Below are 27,849 nucleotides of genomic sequence, written 5' to 3'. Positions count from 1 at the left end.
AGGGCAGAGTATGTGCTGGGCAGCCGCAGGGCACTGAGGTCGGCCCGCTTAGTCATCCCCACCGCCTGGCTCATCGTTCCTCCCGCCCCCCACTCTCCCTCCCCAACTTTTGAAGAATCCATTTAGAGAACTTGAATGTCACTTTGCCCCCCAATTGTCGCCACTCCTTTTTATTTTCCTCTAACACTCCCTGCCTCCCTTCCATACCCTTCCATCCCTCTTCCGCTTAAACCCAGTTACAGAGCTAGATGCTAATTATTCGATAGCTCAGGGCAGTCAGGAAGCCATGTCTCCAAGGGTTCTACAATAACTGAAGCACAGAAATTGCTAAGGAACTTGTGTGTGGAGTTTGGAACATCGTTCTGCCACCGCTTAACTTGCTGTGTGATCTTGGGAACATTACTCAAACTCTCTGGTCTCCAGTTTCTTATTCGCAAGATAGGGGAATCAGTTCCTCCCCCAGTGGGTTACAGCGATAAAATGAGATACTTTGTGAAAGAGTCAGCATGTTTGTGGGGCTTAAAGTTTAGGGTTTGTTTCTCTTCTCATATTTCACTGTAATCAATCCTTACTATAAACATTTTAATGATACCGTTGGAAAGAGATTGCGCAGCTCTCCCGAGTCACGCACCTAAAGAGGAGCGGAGACGGATTCCAGCCCAGGTGTCCTCTCGTCTTCCGGTCCTCGGCGCCCAGGGCGCAACTGTCTGGCTCAGTGCACAGCAGCGGACTCCTCCCACTCGACCTTCCATTTCTGCAGTTCCAGAAAAATAGCCTAAGAGGGCCAGGTGCAGGAAGGTAGAAAGGCTCTTGTCTCACACAGAAACAGTACAATCCCTTTCACACCCTCCTACCTCCCAGTCCTTAATGAGTCTCTTAGGAACGTAAAGTCTCCTTGACTTTTCAAAGTTGTATAAAGAGTTACTTGTAGGACTCTTAGAAACCAAATGTGAGGCACTTGTAAAGCTTCACGCAATATGCAGGGTTTCCTTTTGCCTTTCTATATTTTATTCACACCCTTCCCCATAACAGTACTCGCCCAGTTAGTGTCTAGGGGCTCCCCACCCCTCTCGCCTTCTTCACTTCCTTCTCTCCCGCTCCCTCTACTGTAAAACTGGCTGGTTCCAAAGTCTTCTTAATTGCCTTGATGCCCAAAGTTAATGTTTCTTCAATCTTCCTTCTTATGTGACCTTCTTTCTTGACTAGTCATTGTGTTCCCAGACAAGCACAGTACTTCCCTATCTCTGGGCCTTTGCTCACATGCTGCTTTCTTTACACTTTGCCTATCCTTTAAAACTCAGCTCAAGCGCCAACTCCTCCATGAAGCCTTCTCTGAGGTCTCCAGCTGGAAGGGGTGTCTCCCATCACCCGAGCCCCACTTTTCCAGGCCCCCTTGTTACGGCTCTCATCCCCGTGTCTCATGTAGTGTATGGGTGAGTGAGAGGGACAGACAGGCAGACTGGTGAGTTGATGGGTAGATGGATAAATGGATAAATGGATAAATGGATGGATGGATGGATGGATGGATGCAGGCATGCATGGATGTATCAGTGGATGAATGCATATGGATGGATGCATGAGATATATATGAGTTTTTGAATGCATAGATGTATAGCAGGCCAGCAGCATTTCCCAGAGCTATGAGACATGTCATATCTGGGCATCTGCATCATGTTAATGTATTTACCTGTTCACTGGTCATTCAGCAGCTTCTATGTCTTCTCTCTCTGTCCACGATATATTTCTGATCTCAGGAAAACATATTGGGCATATTTAATTCAGGTTGAATCCCAAGGCCTGGGCAGTCGATATTTACAGATGACAAAGAGCCAGATATATTTTAATCTGTCCCTAACCTGAAGCCTTATGAGTTTTTACTGGCATTCTAGAGTAGATGTCAATGTTTCTTGTTTCTGCTCTTTGGGTCCCAGCAGAACCTTTGGGCCCCAGGTCAATCAGTCCAACTGCTCATTTTTCAGATGAGGAAACAAAGGTCTGCAGAGAGAATGTGGTTATAGCACAAGATCACATGTGAAGTGAGACTAAAACTGCCTTGACTTCTGGCCTCTCACTCGGTCCTTTATACCTTAAAAGTTAGAGCCAGTGGACTGGCTCATCCCTTCTAGGTATGTTTCAAACCTTGATGAAAAGCAGGAAGGTTTAGAAAGAAAATCGAAGACTTCTCTGAAAAGACATAAGCTTTCTCTCACTCTAGATTCCATGTTTAACAGCATTAGACTCGGGGCCTTCACTTTCCAAGGTGCCATTTGTATGATGTAAAGAAAAATGTTATGCCCCTGACTCCTTCCTGACAGCCGTGGAGGATTCCAGAGTCATATTTACACAGTAAGCTCCCCTGACAAGGAAAAGGAAGGTTTGGAGACCTGCATGCTGTAGGCTCCGACTTTTCTTAGTAAAAAAGTCTAACATCCAGTAGGACATGGCAGCATTTTGAAGAACTCTTGTTACCAGATCAAGAATTAACCATTTCTCTGCTCTGGCAATATAATCCCTTTTCATAGGTTTTTCTGAAGATCAAAATACCCAGGTAAGCCTCTGTGCACTCCTAATTTCTCTTGAGTTATCCAGAGAAGACTCTGGCTTCTCTAATACCCCAAATACAGTCAACAACACTTCCCAGGAACTTCTAAACCTTCGATCTAAAGTTTTCAGAAACACCGTTGTTTCTATTTTTATATTATAATATCATTTCTTGGTGACCATGGTTTAAAACCCCAGCTCCCCTCCTTTAAAAAATACGACTAGCTGCCTCAAAACTCTGCATGAAAAGCAAGGAGCACAACTTACGTGTTCATCGTAAACATAGCCAGTGACGATGCATGGACATGAACATTTTTCTTTCCTTGCCATTCTCCCCTGGAAAGCCCAAAGATAAATAGGAAGAAAGTGGGAGAGTAGCCAGAGAATGGGGGCCTCAGGGGCGGGTGTCTCTGCAAGAAGTTGACCTCCCCAAGCGCCCAAGCAGCAATTATGACTGGTCAGCCAACCCGAAACGCGTCCTGCTTTTATGAATTTTCAATCAATACCCCAAGTGCCAGAAGTTTCTTTTCAAATTAAAAAAAAAAAAAAAAAGTGAGGAAGGAAGAAAGGAAGAAGTCCAAAGAGTGGACAAAACCCAGGCGCCTTGGCCCCCCACTCCGACTTGGGAAGCGGCGACAATGGGGAGAAATCAATGCACAGAAACCCAAGGCAGCTTTCAGACACCTCTTGACCTTGTCACTTCCTGGGTAATTAAGAGGCACTACAGTTCCGTGTCACTGTCAGGGACTGAATGTATATCGATAGATAGATATATATGTTCTTAAAAGATTCTTTTTCTACAGCCTTGGTCAGGATCCTGCCAAAGAAAATGGGGAGAAGAAAGGCGTTCTGTCGAGAGTGCACTGAAAGGAAACATGAAAGGAGAAACCTAAATTTTTCACCACAGTCTCTCCTGACGTGGGAAAATGGCGCAGACAAGAATAGATGGCTTGTTCGCTGTTGTTTTTCTCCTTCCTTCCCTTGACGGATTATCTCTGGGAATGTGGCGTAGGCAGCAGGGTACTGCCCCTGCTCTGTGTTCTTCTTCAGATCCCTTAAGGGCAGTCATGCCAACCCCAAGGTCTCCAAGAAGGACTGTGTCACTGCTGCATGGGGCCCAAAAGGAGCCGCTTCCCTTCTGGGGGGCCTCAGTTTCCACACAGGAGAGAAATCGGACCAAACCCTCTCTGGAGCTTTCTCCCGGGCTGACGTTTACTGAGGCCATGAGAAACGGTTGCTGTCTGCCGACCCTGCTGAGGAGACAGAGGGACACAGGATTCTAGGACAGCAGGAGCGGGCGTCCCCACACGTGTGTGTCAAACGCCGGCTCCGGAGGCCGCTCAAACCCTTAGTGAGCCCTGGGGCCAGGACTCTGTGAGAGGGTTGGCCCAACCCACTGGAGAGCAAAGCTCTGAAGACACCTTGCCCGCTCTGACTCTGGGGGTTCTTCGGCGAGTCTGTATTCTTTCCCAATGGCTCTGGTCTGGGGGGGCCCCACTGAGAGGGCTGATGGACGTCTGCTTTGTTGATGGCCGCAGGTGGCCTCTCCACCATGGACTCTGAGCTCCCAGGGCCCTCAGCACTCACTGCCTATCCCTGGATCCCTCTCAGCTCTGAGCCCAGTACCAGCGTGTAGGAGGTGCTCAGTGGATGCTTATTAAGCCAACATCTGAATTTAAAGACACCAGGGGAAGCAGGAAGCTTGTCGGTGTTGGATGCGCCAAAGAATCACCTCCGTGCAGAACTGAGGTTTTTATTTCAGCAAAACTAGTCACTTCACTGGGTAACTGGTTTTATGCCTGGAGGACAAGAATCTGTTTCCATCCTCCTTCTGGGCCCACTACTAACCCGGTGACCAGGTGTGCGAGCCAGTAAAGTCAGAGGGATGTTACTGGTGAATGATGGTACCCACTGAGGTTTTCCTCGTTGGTCTGCCAGCTCTGTCCCTTGGCACAGGGGCTTGTGTATACAGGGACTGCCCTGGAAGACCTGTCCGTGTGGGCCACTCACGCCCTGCAGTGAGTGGCATTGCACGCTGTCCCTAGCAACGTTCATAAGCATGGGCTCCCAGCAGGCCGCAAAGTACAGTGGAAGATGCATTGGCTGTCACACCAAAGATGTCCTTTTTTTGCTCCTGGGATGTCAGAAGTATAAACATAGTAGTGAATGTGAAAGGGATTTACACTCGTCTGGAGGAAAAGCGCAATAACATGGACTATCGTAACAGTATGTTTATAACTCAGATGAAGCTTGTCCTGTTCTTCTCTCCCGCTCATCAGATAGGTGCTGCGTTTTAAAGCATTCCGGCCGAAATGAAGAAAAGCTGGCTCCCAGACAACCCACCTTCCTTTGCAACCCCACCCGAGGGGAGGCGCCAGTCAGTGGGATCCAGCCTGAGTAAGGGGAATCTCTCCCCAGGGACAAAAAGACCATTATTACGTTGGGATCTTGGCTACGTTTTCTTCTGGCCAGCTTAAAGCCCTTTGCATTTGTTCTGACAGAGGCTTGAGGGCCAGAGGGACAGTATTACCAGGCCAGGGGGAAACTGGGCACAGAAAAGCAGAGCTGTTCGCGCTGGTGAAATGAATAACAGTGGACGCGGGGCTGCACCTGCAAGGTATTAGCATCCACACTAGCAACTGAGTCCTCAAAAAAGTGGTTGAGCGGCGCCTGGGTGGCTCAGTTGGTGAAGTTGGTGCTTCTGGATTTCGGCTCAGGTCATGATCTCAGGGGTCAGGAGATCGAGCCCCCCATCGGGCTCCGCATTCAGCACAGAGTCTGCTGGAGATTCTCTCTCTTCCTCTCCCTCTACCCCTCCCCCTGCTTGTTCTTTCTCTCTCAGAATAAAAATAAATAAAATCTTAAAAAAAAAAAGTATCTGAGAAGAGACCAAAGGGAGAGGTCATTTAAGAAGAAAGTTAGAAAGAGAAGACAAGACGTAGCTAACCCTTTAAAAATAAAACACTAAAAACTAGTGGCTAAAAAGCAACTTTCTCCACCAAAGCTATCCAGTAGAACATTCGGAGACAATGGAACCGTTCTATTCTGTGCTGTCCACTGTGGTAGCAACTCGCCACATGTACTAAGCACGTGAAATGTGGATGATGTGACTGGAAAAACTGCATTTTAAATTGCATTGTATTTAATGAACTTAAAACAAATTTAAGTAGCCCTATGTGTCTGGTAGCTACCATTTGGACAGCACAGCTCTATACTCATGTGCATCATCCAAAAACATTACAAAACTTCAAGTATTGGGGGACTTGTAGAATCTTAAAGGCCTGAATAAGACAATAAACAAACTAACAGGAGGGAGAGGCTTCTTAGCTCTCACTTGGCTAAGAAGCTAAGAAGGACTACATTTTCAAGTCCAATTTGGGACCTAGTCAGAGTCAGTCACGGAGCCCGGCCCGAGCCAGCTGGGGGTGGCATGCCCGCTCCAGGGTGCCTCTTCTCCCTCCTGTGGCCCATGGCACGCCCTGACCCCTGCCCATCCCGGGCCATCCTGGTGCTGATGACACGATGCAGGTGGTCTGGGTGACTATAAGCTCCTGGAGCACAAGTCTCCCCCACCACTGAATCCCTCCCTCCCGCTAGCTCCCAGTGCCATGCTTGTCACACAGCTCATACCCCAAAGAGGGTTGTTTTGAACAGAATTCTCAATATTTATTTCAGAGGTTGTTATGATTACAAGATAGACGGCGGACTGAATGTTTGTGTCCCACCCCTCCCCCCCGAATTCATATGTGGAACCTCTAATCCCTGATGTGATGGTATTTGATGGTGGGGTTTTTGAGAGGTAATTAGGTTTCGATGAGGTCATGAAGGTGGAGCCCCCCATGATGGGATTAGGGCCCTTATAAGAAAGACACCTCTCTCTGCCACGTGAGGACACAACAAAAAAGGCAGTAGCCTTCAAAACAGGAGGAGGGTTCCCAACAGACACCCATATGCTGGCACCTTGATCTTGGACTTCCCAGCCTTACCGTGAGGCATAAACGTTCATGGGTTAAGCCACTGGGCCTACGGTATTTTGTTCTAGCAGCCCAAGTGGACTAAGACAGGGTTTTGGGGAAAAGCAGCTTTTGACATCAGCTATTTCACATGCACTCAGCAAAAATAAAAACAAAACCAACCCGAGCAAATAAGACATTACCGGGCACCTTCCATGGGGACTATGAAGCCAAAAAAGAGCCATGCCCTGCTCTGAAAAGGACCCAGTCCGATAAGAGAAATGACCAGGAGCAATTGTGATCCCAGACATAAAGTCACTGGTTTCATTTAAGTGATGCAGATGGAGCCTTTGGGGACGAACAGGGAAAGAGGGATAGATTACTACTCAAATGGGGGTTGGGGGCAGAAGGGGACCGCTTCCTGGAGAAAGTGGCATCTGGGCCAAGTCTAGAGGGATACCGTGGATGTCCTTGTGCGGATGGGAGCAAAGAACAGAGGCTACAAGGCAGGAAACAGGGGAGAGAGAGGGGACGTTAGGGGACTAGAGACCAGTCTAGCCCTTTATGTGGCAGTGCTGTGCAGTGAGGCTGGAAAGAAATGGCTCTGGCAGGGTAAGGGGTCTCCTTGGAGCTCTGGTCAAAAGCCATAAGGAACTGGCGTGTTTTGAATTTCTAGCTGCCAGCCTCACCGCTGCTGAAATGGATCCCCCATCTCAAGCCCCGCCTCTTTCACAGGTTGAGAGGGCGGACAGCTGAACAGCCACTGTGGCCTCCCAAGTGGCCGTGGGAAGGGGCTGTGTTGTCTGCTTCCCCCCCCCCCCCCCCCGCCCCTTCTGCCTGCTGTGAAATCCGCATCAGCTGGAGATGCCCAGGAGATCCGTTTCCATCTGTTCTGGGCATGGTTGGTAGGAAAGCCTCAGATCCAAGAGGTCGCTTGGCCTATCAGCATGACGGAGGCCGCCTCGGGTGGGGGCAGGGAAGGAGCCCAATGCAAAGGCATGCTCAGCCAGCCCTGGGGACAGCTGCCCAGCCGAGGGGCCAGGAGGCTCCCAGCTTCCCAGCCGCTCCTGAATCACCCATTCTGTAGCCTGCTTGCTGATGATGTCATTCATTTCATCACAAGAACATCTGTCCTGAAGGATAGGAACAGTGGGTATGTTCTAAGCAAAGCCCACCAGAGTTAAAGGACTTGGGTGAGCAAACAAGCAGGGCCTGTGGTATCCCCAAGAGCCCAGAAATGACCCCTCCAGACTTTGTCTTAACTAGACCAGGAAAGATCCTCAGCCAAGACACCAGGCAGGCTCGCCTACAGCTGGGCCGTTCTCTGCGTGTCCTGGGGTGCCCTCCCACCCGCCACCCCTGGCCCACATGAGCTCCTCCCTACCCTGGGACACTGGGCGGGGGACATACTTCTGAGCACATACCAGAGGAACAGCTGTTCTTCAGCATCTTGTCTTCGTGGTTTCCTCCCAAAGCAGGGCTGGACGCAAAAGTTGCCATCCAGGTATTCGTTCTGGTGATGACCCCAGGGGCAGGAGTGAGGTCCTCCTCAGAGGAGGACAAGGAAGAGGGGAGAGTGCTCCATTCCTTGGGCACTCCTAAAACACTTTGCGAAAAGCACCTCAGGACTGCCCACCCGAGCACTGAGCCCTGATCTCCAGGGTCCTGTCCGCTACCGGTCAAGGGCAGTCCCGTGCAGCTCCAGGCTACACATTGGTGAATGTCAGTACTACATGGCAGAAAGTCCCAGAACAGGGAGTGAGAGGTTCGTGAGGTGGCCCAAGGTGAAGTACAGCCAGATCACCTCCACCTGGGGGCCGCACCGGGGCTGGAGTAAGAGGGGTTCTCTGGAAAGCCAGAGAGTTGTGTCTGCTTCTACCACGTCTGACCCTAAGTCCGAGGCACAAACTCAACCCACCTGAGGCCTTCTCCTCCCTAAGATGCTGTATTAGTTTCCTGTGGGGGCTGTAACAAAACACCACAAACTTAGTGCGTAAAAGTAACACAAATGTATTGTCTGACAGCGCTTGGAGCTCAGAAGTCTGAAATGGGTCTCACTGGGCTAAAATCAAGGCTGTTCTGGAAGCTCCAGGAGAGAATCTGTTTTCTTGCTTTTTCCAGCTTCTAGAGGTTGCCAGCATTCCTTGGCTATGGTCCGTTCCTCCATCCTCAAAGCCACCAGTGGCCAGGCAAGTTTTTCTCACATCCCATCATTCTGACAGAATCCCTTACCTCCCTCTTCCCCATTAAAAGGACCCCTGTGATTACACGGGCCACCCCCCCCCCGGAAAAGCCAAGACCATTTCCCCTTCTCAAGGTCAGTTGATTAATAACCTTAATTCCACCTGCAACCTTAATTCCCCTTTGACATAGAACATAATGTATTCACAAGTTCCAGAGATTAGGTTGTGAACATCTTTGAGGGACCATGTCCACCTACCACAGATACTGTTCCATCTCTTCCTGAAAAGAAGAGCTCGGGGCATTTATGCAATTAATTGGGGTTGACCGTCATGGTCCTTAGAGCCAGGAGGGGAGACCCTGCCTGTCCCTGAGGCTGTCCCTAGGACCCCCATGTCCTGCTGGCACAAGAGCTGAATTTGCCAAGGGCAACTAAACCCAATAAAATCAGGAGACAGAAGGCCCAGGGGCTCCAAGGCGGACTTACGTGGAAAGGGCCTGAACTTCACAGGCAAATGGACTGAGCTCTGATCCCAACTCACTAACTAGTTAGCTGTGGCACCCAGGAAAGACTGCTCAGCCTTTCCAAGCCTCCAGATTCCCATCTATACAGCAGGGCTAATGCCCTGGACAATGCCTGGAACATAAGAGTTGCTCCATAAATTGAAGACATCATTCGGGTTTTCAAGTCAGTAATTCTCAGGGCACCTGGGTGGCTCAGTCGTTGAGCGTCTGCCTTCTGCTCAGGTCATGGTCCCAGGGTCCTGGGATCGAGCCCCACATTGGGCTCCCTCCTCCGCGGGAAGTCTGCTTCTCCTTCTCCCACTCCCCTGCTTGTGTTCTCTCTCTCTGTCAAATAAATAAATAAAATCTTTTAAAAAAAGGCAGTAATTCTCAAGGAAATAACACTACTCTTTAGTTATTTACTGATTTATAATATACAAACTGTAATCATAACTATTACTTCATGTGATTCTCAAAACCACCCAGAGAGATGGGTCAGATAGCAGCCCATTCCAGGGTTCTTCCCGTAGCCTTGGGGAGACCTGGGCCCAATCCAAACACCCCCAACCATGCAGAGTAGCCTGCCTCCTGCCCTGTTTCCACACTTCCATTAGGCAAAGGGCCAGAAATAAGAACCCAAAGCCTGAAGAAATTAGAAAGTTTCTTCTCTAGAGCTCCAGATGCAATAAAGTATCTTCAAGCCATTTTCTCACCTGCTGTAAATGGTTTAACCATATTTGGGGGTGTGGGGGGCAGGGAAGGTTTGCACCTCTCTTTGTGCATTCAGCCCAGGCTGCCTTGCGCTAACATGCATGTTTGCTTGTCTCTCTCTCCCACGGAGCTGTGAACACATCACCTAGGGGTAGCAAGGCCTCAGTGTAAGTGCTCCGCAATGATTTAGTAGCCTAGAGGAAGCATTTGCTAAATCTGCCTCCTGTCCCATCCCTAGGTCTCTTGGTGGAAAAGATTCTAGAGATTGCTCAGGAAAAGCCTCCAGTGGCCATCTCATGCCTGATGATCGCTGTCTAAGTCTCTGTGCTACACTCTGGTTGGCAGGCCTGAGCATCAGCTCCCAGTGGGACCACCCAAGTGACCCAGGCTGGCCTCCCACAGGCAGACCGACCACGAGGATGTTTGTGAGCATCGTGGCTTTTCCCTACATCCCCATCTCCAGATCCTGCAAGGTGAGCTTCCAGCCAACAGAACCTGACGGGGGCAGAAGGGATAGTCCGATGTGCAGGGTATAGAGCGTCTGTCCCTTGTCTTCGCGTAGCTGGCACGTGCTTCTGCCTCCACTGCCCACCCTTTCCCACACTTGGCTTGCTCCATACCAGGCTCCCTCCTTCCCTCGGTCCGATCTCCCAGGCTCAGCAGGCAGTCTGCCATAATTCTCTAGAATAAAGAAAACATTTTAGGGTTTGACAAGCCCAACATTTGCATGTCTGTTTTTCAGAGAAATACCCATCTGGGGGGGATTAAGCCTTTTTTTTTTCCCCCTCCCTCCCCATCCAATCCAAAGTATGAAAACATTCTTGACATAGTTGCCTGAAGAAGGATTTCTGAAGAGAAAAATACCTCCCATACCCTGTGATTTCAGTGACTTGGTCTGAAAAGCACCTGAAAGAAAGGGAATGAGGTAGAGAACAGAAAAGGAAAAAAATCTCTTTAGTCAAATAGTTGTTAATCTTCAAAGACGCAATGCATTAGGTTTCCTCTCTAGTCTCAGGAAATACACATGTTGGTGTGTGCTTCGTCCTTAGACATGACCCCTTCCCTGGGGAGCCGGGCCTGAGCTCCCATAGGCCCAGGGCAGGGCAGGGCCCCAGTACTACTGAGGGGGAGAGGCAGAAATCAAGGCCCAGAGCTACTGAGCAGAGGAGGAGGCACAGAGAGCACTTCGACGATGTGCCTCCCTCTCGGGGAGGTTCTCTCTGGCTACTCTGAGCAGCATATGAAGTGAATTTGTGGGGGGGATTCCTTGAAAAAGGCCAAGTAGGGTGGCTCATCCTAAATTATTAAAGATTTTTGCTAAAGGTGATTTCCACAAAAGCCAACTCCTCTCAATCAGGTTGGGAAACTTGGTGAACTTATTAGCAACGGGCCCCTCTGACATGACGAACTTGGCTGCTGTTGCCCCAAGGGAGGCAGAGTTGTGCCCAAGAAAGTGATTGAGGACTGAACAGTTGGTCCAGGCAGATGTAGCAAAAGGCACTTTTAAGGTTTTGAAGGCGAAGGAAATGTGACATTGCCCAAGATAAGAACCACCGCCCCATCCATTCATTCAACGATTGAGCATCTACATTGGGCACAGCACTGGTTAAATGTTGACGCCTTTCAGCTTCCAGCGGGCATGTTGGCCCACGAAGCCCTGGAAAGGAAATATGCTGGGAAGAAAGGGAAACTTGGAGAACCCCCCAATGAGTCGACTGACCGTGGAAGGGCCAGAGCAAGTGTCCCAGTACAAAGCCCAGAGGAGACGGGGCCCAGCCCATGTTGCTGGACGTAGGTGGCCCGACAGGCATAGGACGCTCAGACATCTCCTGTGGCCTGAGTTCCAAATGGCACAGGTTGAGGTGGCACATATTGTGTGCCCGTCAGGAGAGCAGTTTCAAAATGAAGCCAAAGAAGAGAAGCCAGCGGGAAAGGACCCCTCTTCTCCAAGGAGTCAGGGAGTTGAGGAGGAGAGCTCAAGCTGGCCGAGCAGAAAAGGAAGGGGGCTTGTCATAGGACATGGTACCCAGAGCCAAGGAGCTCGGGGCAGGACTTTGGGGACAAAGCCAGGTGAGGCCAGGGCAGGAGGCCCTACTGGGACATATGCTGCCCCACAGTGACAGTCCAGGCCTGCCCCCAGCCACCACACAGGGCAGTTGCCTAATCACTGCTGGAAAGCAGAGGGCTGGGCCACCAGGGCCTGAAAGGTGACCCTTGAAGAAAGAAAGGGGGTAGAGTGAGGGAGGGTGGGCTCTGAAGCTGGACACCTTTTGCTTTAAAGGAGAAAGACTCTCTCCAGTCCCCAGGAATCCTAGAATCTGCAGTATGGTGTGTCAGAGACGAGAAGCAAGGAAAGAAACCAGCGAGCCATCCATCTGTGACCCTTGTCCCAGAAGTGTGGCAAAAAGAAGACTCCCATCACCCCGCGCCTTCTCCAAGTAACAGATTAATTTTACAATTTCTTCTTAGGTACACAGTATAGCATACAAAATGATGCATTCAGCCATCCTGCCTTGGATTTCACCATAAGCATTTAGCTTTACCTCTGCAGGACAGAAGCAGAGGTTGGAGAACTTTGCAATCGGCTTACATGGACCACAGTCCAGCTAGACAGACTCCAGGAGACAGTGGAGACTGGCTCTGGGCAGGATATCTGACCCCAGTTCTGCCCCCCTAAAAGGAGAGCACAGAGACCCCTGGCATTCAGGTGGAGAGCAGGAGAGGCTAAAGCCCACTCAACACCCAGCCTATCTGCTTCGCTGCCACCCCAGCCGGACTCGACCACCCAGTTCTGCTCAGCGCTGAACTGGTTTGTCATTCCTAATGCTCAAGTCATTAATTCAGGAAGGAAGCCACGCTAGCTGCCTCCCCTTCTCCCTGGGAGTTTTCTGCCGTTGCAAAACAGATGAGTAATCAGACATTCCCGGAGCCCTGGTTAAGCCCATTGCCAAGAAAGGTGTCTGGCAGCTCATTTGCTGGTGGGGAAACCATGCTACCGGCCCTGAATCACCCTGGATCCAGGGGAGAGCAAGGCCAAACTTGCCTGACTGAGTTCAATATGGTCTCACTGAGATCAGCTCAAGAGAGGTTCATGGGTCACCAAGCCTAGCGCCCCCCCCCCCATAGCCATGGCCCGGGCTGACCCTCAGTGGGCCTCTCTGCTACTTTTGGGGTATGTTGGTGGGGGGGACTCGAGAGTCCAGAGACAGGCTGGGAAGGACACCAGACACCAGCCAGAGCCCAGGGTCCCCCTTGACCGATGGTGAAACTGAGGCCCAAGGAGGCAGTGGTGCTTGCCTCAAGTCAAATAGCTAATTAATATAGACTGGCTAGAATCCTCATCTCTCAGTGCCGGGTCCCCAGCAATTTCCACTGTACCAAATTACTCCAACATCATGTTGAGGCTTGGATGTTAAGGAAACACGCGAATGGCAAAGTAAAGACGACCACCCAGGGTCCATCAGTAGACAAGTAGTTTTAAAGAAATGAAATGTAGGTTAAATAAAATGAACTGCGAATCAGCCGCTTAGAAAGACTGGCATGACTCCCTCTGTTCTGATATGGAGCTATCTTCCTGATATAGTTTTATAAGCAAGAGAACAAGACTCAGAAAGAGTACATATAGTATGCTACCATTTTGGAAGAAGGGAAACACAAAGACACATACACATACGTGTATGTCGCCTTTGCATAAACTGTCTCTGCAGGGTGCATAGGAAGCTGGTAGCAGTGGTTATTTCTGGGAGAAGCCCCAAGGGGCAGAGTATCAAGAACAAGAGGGGAGGGGCCTACCTTTTGCTCTTTCTCTTATAACTTGGATTGTTTAACATTAGCCTGTGTAATTTAATTAAAATCTAAAAATTGTACTCAGCACAAGACTGGGAGTCAGCAATCCTGATTAGCTTCAACATGGAGTAGTTGCTCAGGACCCATAAGCATATAAGCTGAATAAACAATGGATTGATGATTAGAAGATGAGTGAATTAAAAAAAAATTTTGTCTGAGCTCCAAGGCAATAATTAAATATATGGCATCACATTTTGGAAAAGACAAGGAACATAGATCACAGCACTTAAGAGCCAGAAGGAAGCATCAGGATTATGATAGGCCGCCTCTCGTTGGGCAGAGTGATAGAGTCTAAGAACTTGGGTTCAAGTCCTTGGTCAACTAAAATCTCAGAAACCTCAGTTTCCTCATCCGCAAAATAGCAGAGATCTCCTCCCTGGAATTTTCGTGCAGATCAAATGTGCTCACGGATGGAAAAGCACTTCCTAATATCTAACATATAGAACAGGTTGAGGGACGATGGCAAGCCCCGATTCCCCTGGACCCCACCTCTCCACCTACAGGTCTGAATGCTTTTCCCAGCCTCTGGCACCTCAGGGCTCAGTGCCTCAGTTTCTACATGTTCAGGAAAAGTTCTACGGGAGCCTCCCTGATGCCCCTTCTACCCTTTCCCCTCAAGCAACGAAGGCTCCGACACAATTTGCCTGAGGTCACAAAGGGACAGCCCCAGGAAGAGAATGGCTTCATCCCTTCAAGTCTTAAAAGCTTTCCTTCTTTGTAAGTTGTCTGGTCACAGGTAGAGACCTTGAGAGGAGTCACACCTTGAGCTGAATTAGCCACCACCTCCTTATTTACCCACCAGCCCCTCCTGGGATTAAGTGACATTCAGGGGACAGCAAAGCTCTCAGGAAAAGTGCCCTCGCAGGTGGCTGCATGAAGCTAATCCCCTCCCAGCTCCCACTCCAGGATGAGGCAGCAGGGGCCGTCTGAGCCGGATCTGGTGGGGCTGTGGTGAGAAGAGACGTCTGGGTTAGGACCGAGGCTGTGGAGACAAAGAAGGAAAGAAGCGCGCATCACAAAAACTCCCCCACAGTTACCTGCAAAAGTGGTTCCAGGAACTGCCAGTATCATCTTCTCGCCTGCCAAGGAGCTGCCATCCACACCATCAGTAAAGCCTCAGGAGAGCCCACATATGGCTCCCATCTTGTGGATGGGGAAACTGAGTCTCAGGGGAAAGAAGAGAATCCTATATCTAGGTTTAGAGCCAAGGTCTCCCACCGACGTTCCAGTTGTTTCCATCGACATCCATGTAAAATGGTGCTTGGAATGAGTGGGACACCCATCATTTAGGGTACAAAGATGTGTGGTCTGAATGAAAGAAGAAAGCAGGGCAGTGCTGTGGAGACATGAGCACCTCGTATGGAAGCACACTCGCTCGTTTAAGGCCACAGATCAGGTCCTATTTATGGCTACTAATTATGCATAAGGGCCACCGGAGGCCTGATTTCTGTGCTTGGCTGCACCCTATGCCCTCAGTGCTTCTACCCACTCCTGATTTTCACGGCTTCTCTCCCCCCTTCCCCTCCCCCAGCTGTATCCTTGCTACCTTACTCCCCCCCCCCCTTTCTCTCTCTAGTCTCCTCTTGTGTCAGCACCGCAGACTCCATTGGCCCCAGGCACGGGCTGGGCTTGCCCTTCTTATGGACTGGGCATGTCTGTGCAAGGGCAGAGCTTTCCTTTTTGGAGTCCCCCCACCTTGCATGAATGTGCTCACTCGTTCATTAATTCATCAAATATGTACCAAACACCGATAGGCCCCCAGGTATCACTGCATATGACTCATCATTGACCATTACACAGAATTTGGGATGTCATCCATAGAGAGCCAGAGAGAAAAAAACTATTGCAAAAAATCCTAAAATGCAATGATTTCTAAGCAACATGGATAGCAGCAAAAAGCTTGAGTCTGTATTAGAGCATTATTATTTACCAACTATATTCCTCTGTCTTAAATTTTCCCTCAGTCACCAGAATGGAATCAATGAATGGCCACGTTTTCCCATCTGATGATTTTAAATGAGATTACAAACACATGGAGTTTTAACTGCACATGCATTAGTTTCTGGGTCTCGGGTCTTTTTTTTTTCCCCCTCAAAGCAGATAAATGAGGTTCTAAACTTAGGATAATAAGGCTTAACAGTGAGGCGCTTTTTAAAAAAGTGAATCATTTCTCAGTTCTCCTTTGCTAATCTCTCTTGGTAACATTAATTATGAGTTTGTGCAGCGTGCCCCAAGGCGAGCTCGGCTTTCCCAGGACAATTAAAGTTACTTAATTATTAAAAACTGTGTGTGCTGCCCAGAGAGAAAGAAGCAGCGGGGCCCGGCTCCCACAGCCCCCCACAGGAGTGACCGGACACTCTGTGGGAACTCGGCTCCTTTCCCTCACCATTGTAATTCTTTCAATATAATCTCTGAAAATCCCCTCGCCGACCCCTCCCACCTGAGCAGGAATGATTTAGAGGCTGCTTCCCGGCTGATAGCAGCCTCCTGGCTCCTACCCGCTGGGAGGCTGGACTCCCCCCCTACTCCAGGCCAGGCCAGGGGGCCAGGGAGGTGGCAGGGCCTCCGCCCGGGGATTCGCACTGGAGCAAGGCCCTTCTGGCCCAAGGGTATTGGAAATGCTTAGCCCTTGGTTCTGAGTGGGTTCCTCTTGACCCCACTCTTCCTCAGGCCTTCTGCCTCACAGCAGTAGGATGTGTCATCCCACACCCTGAAAATGGGTAGAGGGGAAGGAAGAGGGGTGCCAGGGCCAACCTGCGTTTGCAGCAGACATTCCCAAGAGCAGATACTAATTCATAACAGAACCTGTTTTCAGGAAGTTTCGTTGCTTGTGGGCCTGGTTCTGCCATTAACACCCCAGAGAGAGACCTGGGGCAAGTCACTCCCCTAATTCTGAGTCTTGGCTTCATAGTCCAGGGCATCGTGCAATCTCTAGGGGACTTCAGGTCCTGATTCTTTGATGAGTCTAATACTTAACCTAGAAAGGAAAACTCAAATTTTCCATTCCACTTTCTATTCTCATTCATTCAATCATTCATTCATTCAGCAAGCACCCACTCTGTGTTGGGCACTGTCCTCACTCTAGGGACAGAGAAGAGAGGCAACATTCTCAAATCCTAGCCATCATCTTGCACACAGAAGGAAACGGAGACCGAGCAGGGGTCCCCCAGAAAGTCACATCGAGACAGGGGAGAACCCAGTCTCCTGACCCCCAGCCCAGGAGCTTTCAACAGGTTGCTGCCAGCTAAACCTGCTTCATTTCCTTTGCTTTCTCCCCTTCTGATCTATTTAGCTCCTTCCCACCCCAGCTCCCTCCCTGGGCTCCAAGTCTCCAAGGAAGCATCGCCCATTAGAAACATGCTGGCCACAGATGAATGCGAGCCACATATATCATTTATATTTGCTATTAGCCACATTGTTAAAAGTTTTTTTTAAGTGTCATTTATTTTAATGATATATTTTACTTAACCAATATATCCAAAAATCATAATTTCAGCTTGTAATAAATATAAACATGCATTAATTAATAAGATATTTGACATTTTAAAAATTAAATGTTCCAAATCCAGGGAACATTTGACACTTACAGTACATCCCAGTCGGGCTGGCCATATTTCAAATGTCTGATAGCCACCCATGGCCAGTGGTTACTATCCTGGGCAGCACAAGGAGTAAGGTCCCTCTCCTCTGTAACCCTCCATCACTCCTCAATAGTCAATACAATCCAGGAAGAAAAGTGTGGGATTCGTGCCCACAGCTTGGCTGGGGAAGTCCGCCACACGCTTTCCCCAGTACACTGACACCGTGGAATATTATGTAACCGAGAAAGAGAAAAGATCTATCAGTAAGGGCAAAGGGCAAAATGGAAACAGTGTTATGTGGAACTCCGCCCCTGGGGGAATCTGTGTATTTGCTTGTCTGCGCACAAACTATCTCTGGAAGGGTTCCTAAGAACTAAAACCTCCGGTACTGCATGGATGGAGGGCAGAGAGGGCCGCGGGGTGCTCACTGCATGTGTATCTTAACACTTTGGAATTTTGAAACATGGGGTTGTATACTCATTCAAAATCGAAAATCAAAACTCTTCAGTTAATGCGCGCCCTATGGGCACAGCACTGGTCCCCGCTCCTCGTGGCAGAGCACGGGCAGGAGCAAATTCAGGTCCCTGTTGTTCCTGCCGCTCCACAATAGGAAGAGGGAGGCTTGGCAGAGGCCCAGGGCAGGAAGACATGGTATCAAGTGACTTTAAAGGGCTCTTTTGTTTCCAGAAAGGCAGTGGTTTCCACCCTGCATCCCTGCCCCCCTCTTGGAGCCTGCTGTCTCTGGGATCCCTCCACCACCTGCTACGAGAGCATCATCATCTCCCCCCCCACCCAACCCCCCCCACCCCCCCCACCCCCGCCACAAGAGCCTCTGGGTTTGAGGTGCAGAGGGGAGGGAGGTGCTGGCTGGGAAGGAGCGTCATCCTGTCTTCCCAAAGGATGTCATTCATTCCCAGATGTCATTTCCAGAGGCATGATGCCACCCCACCAGCTGCCCTATAATCCTGGCATCTCCAGCCTGCATATGATACAGAGCAATGGAACGAAGAGAGCAGAGCATGAGCACGGTCGCACGGGTGTGTGTCTGCCTGTGCACATCTGGGCCATGTTCTGGCATTCACTCACTCATTCATTGACGCTCTTAACAAGTATGAGTTGGGCATCTACTACTTCCAGTCACAGCACTAGACCTTTGGGATACAGCAGGGACAAGGCAAATGAGATCCTGCCCTCAAGAAGCTTACAGTCCTGCTGCAGAAACAGGCATGAAATTCAAAATAATTCACTCTTAACTGTTGGTGATAAGTGGAAGGAAAAGTACTTGAAATCGGGGCCCATGATCTAGTCTGGGAGGCCAGGGAAGGCTCACTCGAGAACTGGCATTTAAGCCAAGTCAAAGAAATAAATAAATCCAGAGATAATAAGACGTGACAAGTGAGCCTTACATGCAGAAGGTCCCCACTATCAACTTGCTATGTCCTTGAATAAACCACATCCCCTTTTTAAAGCAGTTTTTTATTTGAAAACAAATTTTTAAAGTTTTTTTTTTTTATTTGAGAGAGAGAGAGGGAGAGCACAGAGGGAGAGCAAAAGGGAGAAGCAAACTCCCCGCTGAGCAGGGAGCCCAATGTGGGGCTCGATCCCAGGACCTCGAGATCATGACCTGAGCCAAAGGCAGACTCTCAACCAACTGAACCACCCAGGTGCCCCAGACATTTTTTTTTATTTGAAAGTAGATTTAAGCTTGGGTGGCCCAGTTGGTTAAGCTTCTGTCTTCGGCTCAAGTCATGATCTCAGAGTCCTGGGATCGCGCCCCATGTCATTGGGCTCCCTGCTCAGCAGGGGAGCCTGCTGCTCCCTTTCCCCTCTGCTCCTGCTATATCTCTCTCTCTCAAATAAATAAATAAAATCTTTAAAAAGAAATTTCAAATTTCAAAAAAGCGTAAAAAATAAAATTAATATAAAAACATGCATATGTTTTTGACCCAGCTGAATCACTATTGTTAACATTTTACCCCATTTGCTTTGTCAGTTGTTTCCTCTCTCTCTCTCACTTTCTTTCTCAACAAGGTGACAGTACCTAACTAACATGCGCCATGGCCCTTCAGGACTAAACACTTCAGAAGCCCATCCCTTTCTGGGCTCAGCATGGGAAGATGGCCCCTGTCCTCTCTCCTCCCGGGGCAGCTATGAGGAGCGTGTGAAAGCCTGCGTGAGGACATCCTGGGCACGGGGAGTAAAATCATTACTATCTTCTTGCTGAGCACTTCTCGGGCTTTAGAAATGAAAACTAAAGTGTTTTCCCAGAGAAATGCCCAAGGCCCCAGTTCCTCCAGAAGACAACCTGCTCTTCAGCCAGGCCGGGGGTTGTGGGGGAGGCAGGGGTGCGATGGGGGTACATCGGCGGGGGGGGGGGGCGGTCAGCAGTGCTGCTCCATGCACCCTCCTCTCAGCCAGGCCCGAGCCCTGGTGAGGACGTTTCTGGCTGACCAGCTCTCCCCACAGCTTAGGGGAAGCATCTCGAGGCAACTGTGGCTGGCACAGACAATGCTCCCCCACCCCAGGGAAGGGCTCCTTCTCCCCGATGAAATGGAACAGAGCCAGCCCAGAACCCCTCTCCTGGCTGGTCGGCCCTGCATTCAGGAGCACAATAGTGTTGGTCCTCTCAGCAGGTTTTGTAGAGCCATTCCCTAAATGAGAACGATAAATTCACAAGAAAAGGCCGGTTGCCAAGAGCAAGGAAGTGCTGCCCGGGCCTCACTGCCCCCCGGGGACCACCCCTCTGAGCTGGGGGACCTACAGAACCAACAACCAGACAGGGCCCAGGCCCCAACTACTGAGTCATACGTCTGGGCTCAGAGCCTGGCGATGGCTACTTTTATTAAAAGCTTCCCAGGTGACCATCTGTCAGTCTAGCAACCACTGGCCTCGCTACCCTCAGATCCTTCCAGAACTGAGACCCCTCGATGGTGTGACCGGGCAGAGACCTCGAGCTCGAGGACCTGCGGCTGGCGGGCCCACGTGCATGGAGAAACTTCAGGCCCTTTGCTCGCAGGCCACAAACCTGGGACGGAAGGGCGTGCAAGGATGTCCTGCAGCGTCTCCCGTCTTGGTTTACCCAATCACCTCTGCTATAGGCAGAGTTTCTACAAGTTTTGTCCGAGTGGGCGGCGAGCGGTAGAAGAAAAGCAGTGAAGCAGCCAAGTTCTGCTCTGCTGCGCGGATGAACGCTGGCTTCTGGCGTGGGCTGCTCGCTGGAGCACAGCGTAGGCAAGGCCAGCTGCGGGGGGCGGCCCCCGGTGGGCCAGCTGCCCAGCTCCTGACTCCCTCAGCCCTCTCAGTGGCAGGCCTGGGCCTTCCCCTCCAGCTGCCCTGCAAGCTTCTCCCCCTCCTCCTCCCTCGCCCCAACACCCCTCCCCCGCATCTGTATGGCCAGCTTATTTTCTTTTACTCTAGTTACCCACACCCCTCAATGGGGTCACCCTGCCCCACGCTGGGGGCTTCTTGAGTTTCTAGGCAAACGCTGGGACCCTGGGGCCCTGCAACCTAATCCCTCCCATCATTAAACACTGGACTCCCAGGGGGCCCAAACTGTGTTAGAGTGGGCCCCCAACTCCCCTTCCCGCCCCCCCTCCCCCACCCCCAGCACTCAGCACTGCCCTAGGCGGAGAGCAGGCACTCAGGACGAGAGGGAGGGAGGGAGGGAGGAAGGAAGGCTGCAATAAATCTGCAATAAAATCCAGTTCTTAATTGACCCACTGCATCAGACCTCTCCCCACGGCCTGTTCCAGGAAAGCTCCTGGGTCGAACCCAGTCCAGAGCGCCTTCCTCTCCCGTCCCCAGCTCTCCGGGACTTCTCCTGTGCGGGGAGAGTCTGAACTACACCGAGGCCGTGAACTAACTGGATTTTATGAAGATTCACCACATGTGAGAAGCCACCCACACAGCGCAACTGAACAACTGAACAGAAAGAATAAACATCTCTGAACGTCCAAAGCTGGCCTCTTCCTCAAACCCTGGAGGCAAAAGCCACCTCCTCAAGGAAGGTTTCCTGGATTTCTCCAGCTGGAAGTGATCCCTCCTCTACCACTACACAGCACCATTCCCATCCTTCTTCCACTGACCCTGTGAGACCATTACTACACACAAGACGGGGGATGTAAGGAACCAGTAAAGGCTTTGCAGCCAGATCGTCCCAAGTTCAAATGCCACATCTTCCTCTATGAGCCGTGCAATTGTGGAGGAGGAGCGTGGCCCTTCTTACCCTCGGTTTCTTCATGTATGAAATCAGAATAATGACGTGCCCTTTATGACTTTTTTCCCCTGCCTACGTGGGGATGCCATGTCACACATGCAGCCCCACACATCCCCCACACATCTGCCACACTCTGCCCCCTCTTAACTGGGGGGGCGGGACCCATGGGAGCTGGGGTCCTCGACTCAGGCATGTTTGCCACGGGAGATCCCATCTGGAGGCTTCCCGCAAAGTCACCCTTGCGAATTCCTCCAGCCTCCTCACCACCCACAAGGCACACTCCATCTGGGAGAAAAGCCTGAGGAAAGGGATCACGTGGAATTCATCTGTCTTCCAGTCCCGGAAACTCAGGGGCCTTGGCAGGGGGCTGCTTAGCACAAGCAGGAACGCCCCGGCTGAGGATGCTCAGGCCTCCACCCAGAACGGGGCTGAGAACCGATGTGGGCAGCCCCTGTCAAGTGCCTGGGGCTGCGGAGCTTACCGAGTACTTCCACCTCCAGTACCTGCTGGGGTCCTCATAGCCACCCATGAAGTTGCCTAAATTGGAATCATTATTGTCGTCATTTTACAAAACAAGAAACCGAGACTCAGGGCAGAGAGAGAAACGTTTTATCTCTACAGTGTCCAGAGGAGGTAGATCCGGTTGTTGATATCAGGAACTTGCTCAGGATTTCCCCTCTGCCCTTCGAAGGGGAGACTGAGAGCTTCTTCACCTGAAGACTTCCTCACGTCACTTTAAGGACATCCTTTTTCCTCCCGCTGATTTCCACTCTTGATGAAGCGGGCCGTGGAGTGTTCATCCCCCAAATCCTCAAAGACTGCTCCCCACACCTATAAAAAATAAAACATTTTAGAGCTAGCGAGGGCAGGAGGAAACGGCCCCCCGGAAACCAACACAGCACCCGGAGGAAGGAGGAGGCTGCTTCGGCGGCACCGAGCTCCTGGCCCCGCTGAGGAGGGAGGCGTGCACACCAGAGGTGGCAGGAGTCGTGCCCTGCGGGTTCGATCTGTCACTTTTGAGCGGGTTTGAGGCGATAGCAAGGACCTGGCAAGGGTCAGATCCAAAAAGGCAAGGCAACCGGAGCTGGAAGAGCAAACGCCAGGTCGGGCGGAGCGAGAGTGGGTGTGGAGGGTGAGATCAGGAAGCCTGAGGGCGGTGGGGCTCCCTTCTGTGGTGTTTGTGTGGGTCTGAGGACAGGTGTGGTGGTCACAGGGGCCCCCGCAGGGTGGGGCGCTCCTGGCCACAGTTTCCTTTTCTGGCTGACGCAAGGGTGACACTGGGCTCCTTTGCTTGCCCCCACATGAACTGAAAGCCTTCCAATTCTCCTTCTCTAGACCAGCGGGGGCTGGGTCACATCCAGATTCCCAGCACGGCAGCCGTCCCTGCGCTGTGTTCTTTGCCGCAGCGCCCCGCCCCCCCCAATCCAGCAAGAAGAGCAGTTCGCTCCTGTGGTACCACTGGGGAAACTGAGGCATGTGGCAGTAAAGTACTTTCCTAAGTCTCACAATTCTTAAGTGCAAGAGTCCAGTCCTACCTGGCTGCACATCTCAGAAAGTTTCTCTGCATTGTGCCGCTTCCCAAGCTTACAGTGAAGCTCCACCCAGAGCATTAAGCCCCTGGGGTCGTTTTCTTTAAAAAGTTCACCACGGACATGTCAACAGAGAACTAAAAGGGATCAGTGATACGGGAAGGTTCTATCTCTTTCCCTAGCCCAAAGAGAATAAACACTAATGCCGGGGGCAGTGGTGCAGAAAGCCGTTTGCCCAAATGTCCTTGCCCGAGACAAACAGATAAACCTTTCTGCAAGTTTGGTTACATATTAACTCAGCACCCAAGGGCGCTATCCCATACGAGCAAGACAAAGTCCTTGCCTTTAGCTTTGAACTGAGCAAAAAGGAGGCCCAGCAAGCATCTAGCCACTTTCCGGCCATACTGAGGAGTGGCCAGAGCCCCCAGAGCTGGGGTCCGTCCCCCTCCATCGTGGAGCTGTATTTGGGCACAGCATACGCACGCACACTGCTGGCCTGGACGAGCAAAGAGAGCTCAAGCCTCGTGTCAAACTGCAAGTCTCCTGAGCCTCAGGAGAACTCAAATCACACCCCGTGCCTGCTCTGTGCTGTGCCTACCTCTGCCCACACCCATATGGTGTCACCCACTCTCCCCTCTGCTCTCACCCACCGGGACCAGGCAGAGCCCAGAGGCATGGTTGCCTGCTTTGGATGAGAGCCACCTCTCCCATATGTATCAGTTTCTGCTACCTCTCCTGTCACCCACCGGCTGGCTGAGAGCCACAGCGCCCTGAGCCTGTGACCACTGTGACCGGTAGACATGGTGGGATGGTCGCAGGGGAGCAGGGCAGCGACACATCTCACTGGAGCTGAAGGAGGGCTTCGGCCATTTCCTAAACATGCTGACATCTCAATTCTCAGCCTAGGTGCCAACTTGCCTTTCCAACCGGGTGGTAAAAATAAATGACATATCTGGAAGCTAATTCCACTCCTCCTCTAATCCCCCACTACTCCATGTTATGTTAAAATCCTAAGAAGTAGAACACTGGTGTTCTACTCACCTATCAGAGCAGATGAGGAATAAAAAGAAAAACCAATAAACAAACAGACCAAAAAATGATGTCTTCCTCTTAGGCAGTTAACAGTGTAGGCAGGACTATAACTTTCAGGCTGATAACCCCAACACAGGCCTGGAAGCTAAAGTAAACCAGATGATGGGCCCCAAAGAAACTAAACAGGCAGCAGGACCTCTCCTGTCCATATTCACCGATCAAGTCATGGGACTGTCTGCAAATACACTCTCATTTCAGTCACTCTCGCTAGACCTCAGGACTAAGGGCCCCCCCAAATCCCCCACCCTCTTTCATGCCTCAAAGCCTCCATCGAGAAGGCCCTTCTCTTCCCTCACCTGGCTCATGCCCACGTAAGCTCAATGCCACCCCCTCGGTGAAGCCTCTCCTGATCTACCCAGCCCTGAACTTCCATCAGAATTGATTATCGCCCACTCTTACCATCTCCTATTTTGAGCATAGCTATTTGATAGCACTTACCACATTTTGTTGTACTTAGTTCCTTTGAAAATCAGACCTTTAGGAGACTGCAAATTTTTTTCTAAACAGGAATAATATTGTATGCATCTCAAGCCTGCCTTATAAAAGCTGCTCAGCAAATGTTTACTGAATGGTCCAGTGAGTGACAGGAGAAAATACCTTTATAATTACAAAGTACAGTTGATCTTTGAACAATGGAGGAGTTAGGGGCACTGCCTCCCCTCAAAGACAAAAATCTGAGTATAATTTTTGACTCCCCCAAATCTTAACTACTGTCTTACTGTTGACTGGAAGCCTTACCGATGACACAAACGGTCGATTTACACATATTCTGTGTGTTATGTCTGTTACATACTGTATTCTTACAATGAAGTAAGCTAAAGGAAGAAAATGTTATTAAGAAAATCACAAGGAGGGGCGCCTGGGTGGCTCAGTCGTTAAGCGTCTGCCTTCGGCTCAGGTCTTGATCCCAGGGTCCTGGGATCGAGCCCCACATCGGGCTCCCTGCTCGGCGGGAAGCCTGCTTCTCCCTCTCCCACTCCCCCTGCTTGTGTTCCCTCTCTTGCTGTGTCTCTCTCTGTCAAATAAATAAATAAAATCTTTAAAAAAAAAAAAAAGAAAATCACAAGCAAGGAAGAGAAAATACATTTACAGTACAGTACTGTATCTACTGAGAAAAAATCTGCATATACGCGGAACCATGCTGTTCAAACCCGTGTTATTCCAGGGTCAACTGTACTTTATGTGCTCTCCCAGCAACCCCCCTATGGGAAAGAACAAATATCATTATCCCCATTTTATAGATGAGAGCAAGGCCAGGCCACAAGGCTCAGTCTCACTCAACTAATGTTTATTGTATGCAAGCTTCAGTCAGTCTAGGCTAGGCTGGGTTTCTCAAACTGTAATGTGCACACGAATTTCCTGGGGAGTTTGGTCGCATGCAGATTCAGTCTGTCTAGAACTCAAGATTCTGCATTTCTAACAAGCTCCCAGGTGACGCCCATGCTGCTGGTGCGAGAGTCTCACTTGAGTCTCACCTACCTAGCAGCACGGCAGCTGAGAGAAAAAAACCCATCCAATTAGCTTTAGTACAGAGCAGGAACTAGAGTCTTCTTTAAAAGCTTAGGAAGGAGAAAGGATAGAAAGCATTATGCCCATTTTACAGCTAGGGAAGCCAAGGGTCGGAGAGATGACATGACTTCTCCAAGGTCTAATCCAACCCTTGGAGGCCAGTTCGGTGCTGTCTTGAGTGGCGCCCACTGCACTGCATGCCGGGAAGCTTCAGAGATGAAGGCGCCCGTCCCTCGCTCAGGAAGGCGACAGGGGAGACGCAAGCGCACAGGGAACTCTAACACAAAGTCGGCTGAGAGAAGAGCGTCCAGAAGCAGGTGAACACGTGCCAGCCAGATTTTACCCCCCAAAATGTGCCACATCTTTGTTTTCTCCCCACAGCCCAATTAGACTGCAGATGGGGGTCTTCTTCCATCAACCCAATCCCTTTAAAAGAAAGAAAGAAAGAGGGGGGAAAAAAACAGTGGCTTTAAGATTTTTCTTTTAAGCCCTGAACCTCTTCAGTGGAAAGTGCTGCCCTTCCGACCTGTTGATGTAATTGCCATAATTGAAGATTCCAGGCCCCCATGTGGGTGGACAGGGCCCCATTCATCCATCGGGTCAGCGAAGTGTAAACCTGCTGAGTCCTTCAGATGCCCCGGCCCTCCGCCTCCCCCTCCCACCCCCCTTCAGCCCTGCAGGCTGGGCTCCCCGCGACGCCAGGGCAGCCAGGCCCAGGCTACTCCCTCTCTTGCTCTGGGAACGGTGCCTAATTAAGGGGTCTGTTCTCATCTCCATGGGGCCCGACTTAAGGCCTCCTGACAGTAATGAGAGCCACACGTGTGGGGGTGGGGGACCGAAAGGCCAGCCCCCCTGCCGTCTTAGCACCCTATTAAACAGCAAGTCACATACACACGCGTGCGCGCACGCACGCACGCACATTACAATTCTACAGTAATCACCATCCTATCTTTAGAGCTCCCGGAGCTGCTCCAGTTCTGAAAGAGGAAGGAACCAAAGAGAAGAAATAACTTGCCCAAGGGCATACAGTGACGCTGGACTCAGGTGTCCTGTTGCACCTCGCAGCACAGACTTCCCCTTCGAGGGTGGGGCTCTCTACTGCAGCCCCAGGGGAGCAGATATGTGGGGGGGGGGGAGACAGACTCCCCAACTTGACATTCTGGAGCAGCCAGTTTCAGAGGGCTGGCCAGCCGCAGAGCAGAAAGGAGCAGTTAGCTGGGGCTGGGGCTGTTGGCGGCTCCGAGACACCCTTTGATCCTCCGACAAAGGCAACCTCAGAGTGGGACATTCATGGCTGCAGGTGGATCCGTGCCTAATCCCGGTCCTCCTGGTGTGAAAAGGAGCCAGTCTTGGTAGCCCTCTCCTGCATTCTTTGTGTCCCGGCCTAAGCTCCTCCCCGCCCCCCTCCCCCATGCCCTCTCTCCCTGCCTCTTCTCCCCCTGGAGCCCGGGAGCACCCGAACACGCTGCTCAGCAACCCATTCCTTCCGCCTCCCAGACGGAGGAACTTGGCACAGCACCCAGCACATAGTTGGTTCTCAGTAAATACTCATGAAATCTAATAAAAGTCTATGTTTGCTCCAATTCTAAATCATGTTAGTGCATGGCTTTAATCGAAGCTTTTCTTAGAGGGAGCCCTGAGGTGGGGTAAAGCAGAAATGCTGAAAATCATGTGGGAGAAACGTCAAAGATACTGGCTCATTAATAAAGACAGTGAATGAAAGGGAAGGAATATTCAGTTGTGGTTAACTCCAAATCCACGGCACAGTAGCGAATCCCAAGAAAAAAAGCCAGCAACATCCTGGGCACTAACAATAGAATCTGGAGACCCAGGGTTCTTCCTGAAACCCCCTCCCAGCATCTCTACTCCCATATTCCCTCTTTCCACCTCCCAAGCCTCTGTAAACACTAGTTATGGACTGATGGATCCTACCACTTGTATCATGTGACTTTCCTGCCCAAAAGCCTTCAACGGCTCCCTGTTTCCTCTGCGTGAGATCTGCACTGGATCTCCTCAGTCTGGCTCAGCCTTAACTCAGCACCACAATTTTCCATTGCTCTCTAGAGCACGTCTTCCCTTTTAATTGGGTTGGTCCCCTCCCGCAGCCCAGACAGTGTAGGACAGAGGGTGGGGTAAAGATGACATTTGGGGCCAGAAGACCCAGGTGTGAGTCCCAGATCCACCCC

At 50.7% G+C, this 27,849-nt stretch overlaps 2 long non-coding RNA genes across 3 annotated transcripts in view; both read right to left on the bottom strand.

Annotated features, from left to right (window-relative positions):
• Positions 1–637: 637 nt before the first annotated feature.
• On the bottom strand, positions 638–2,925 carry LOC114206903 (uncharacterized). Its single transcript, XR_003608749.2, has 3 exons — positions 2,809–2,925; positions 1,688–1,995; positions 638–775 (listed from the first exon to the last, which is right to left on the bottom strand). It is a non-coding gene; the product is annotated as an uncharacterized LOC114206903 (long non-coding RNA).
• Positions 2,926–10,441: 7,516 nt separating this feature from the next.
• The window catches only part of LOC114207152 (uncharacterized), a 40,397-nt gene continuing 22,989 nt past the window's right edge, over positions 10,442–27,849 (bottom strand). For both annotated transcript variants that reach the window (XR_003608785.2, XR_015768629.1), the window contains exons 4-5: positions 22,015–22,364; positions 10,442–10,571 (exon numbers count right to left, since the gene is read on the bottom strand). This is a non-coding gene — a long non-coding RNA (uncharacterized LOC114207152). The remainder of the gene's footprint in view (positions 10,572–22,014; positions 22,365–27,849) is intronic.

This window comes from Eumetopias jubatus, unplaced genomic scaffold (assembly GCF_037043125.1).
Source record: "Eumetopias jubatus isolate StellerSeaLion01/CBP00866 unplaced genomic scaffold, mEumJub1_p1.0 scaffold_1, whole genome shotgun sequence".
Taxonomy (NCBI): domain Eukaryota; kingdom Metazoa; phylum Chordata; class Mammalia; order Carnivora; family Otariidae; genus Eumetopias; species Eumetopias jubatus.
This window is presented reverse-complemented; position numbering and strand designations above follow the sequence as displayed.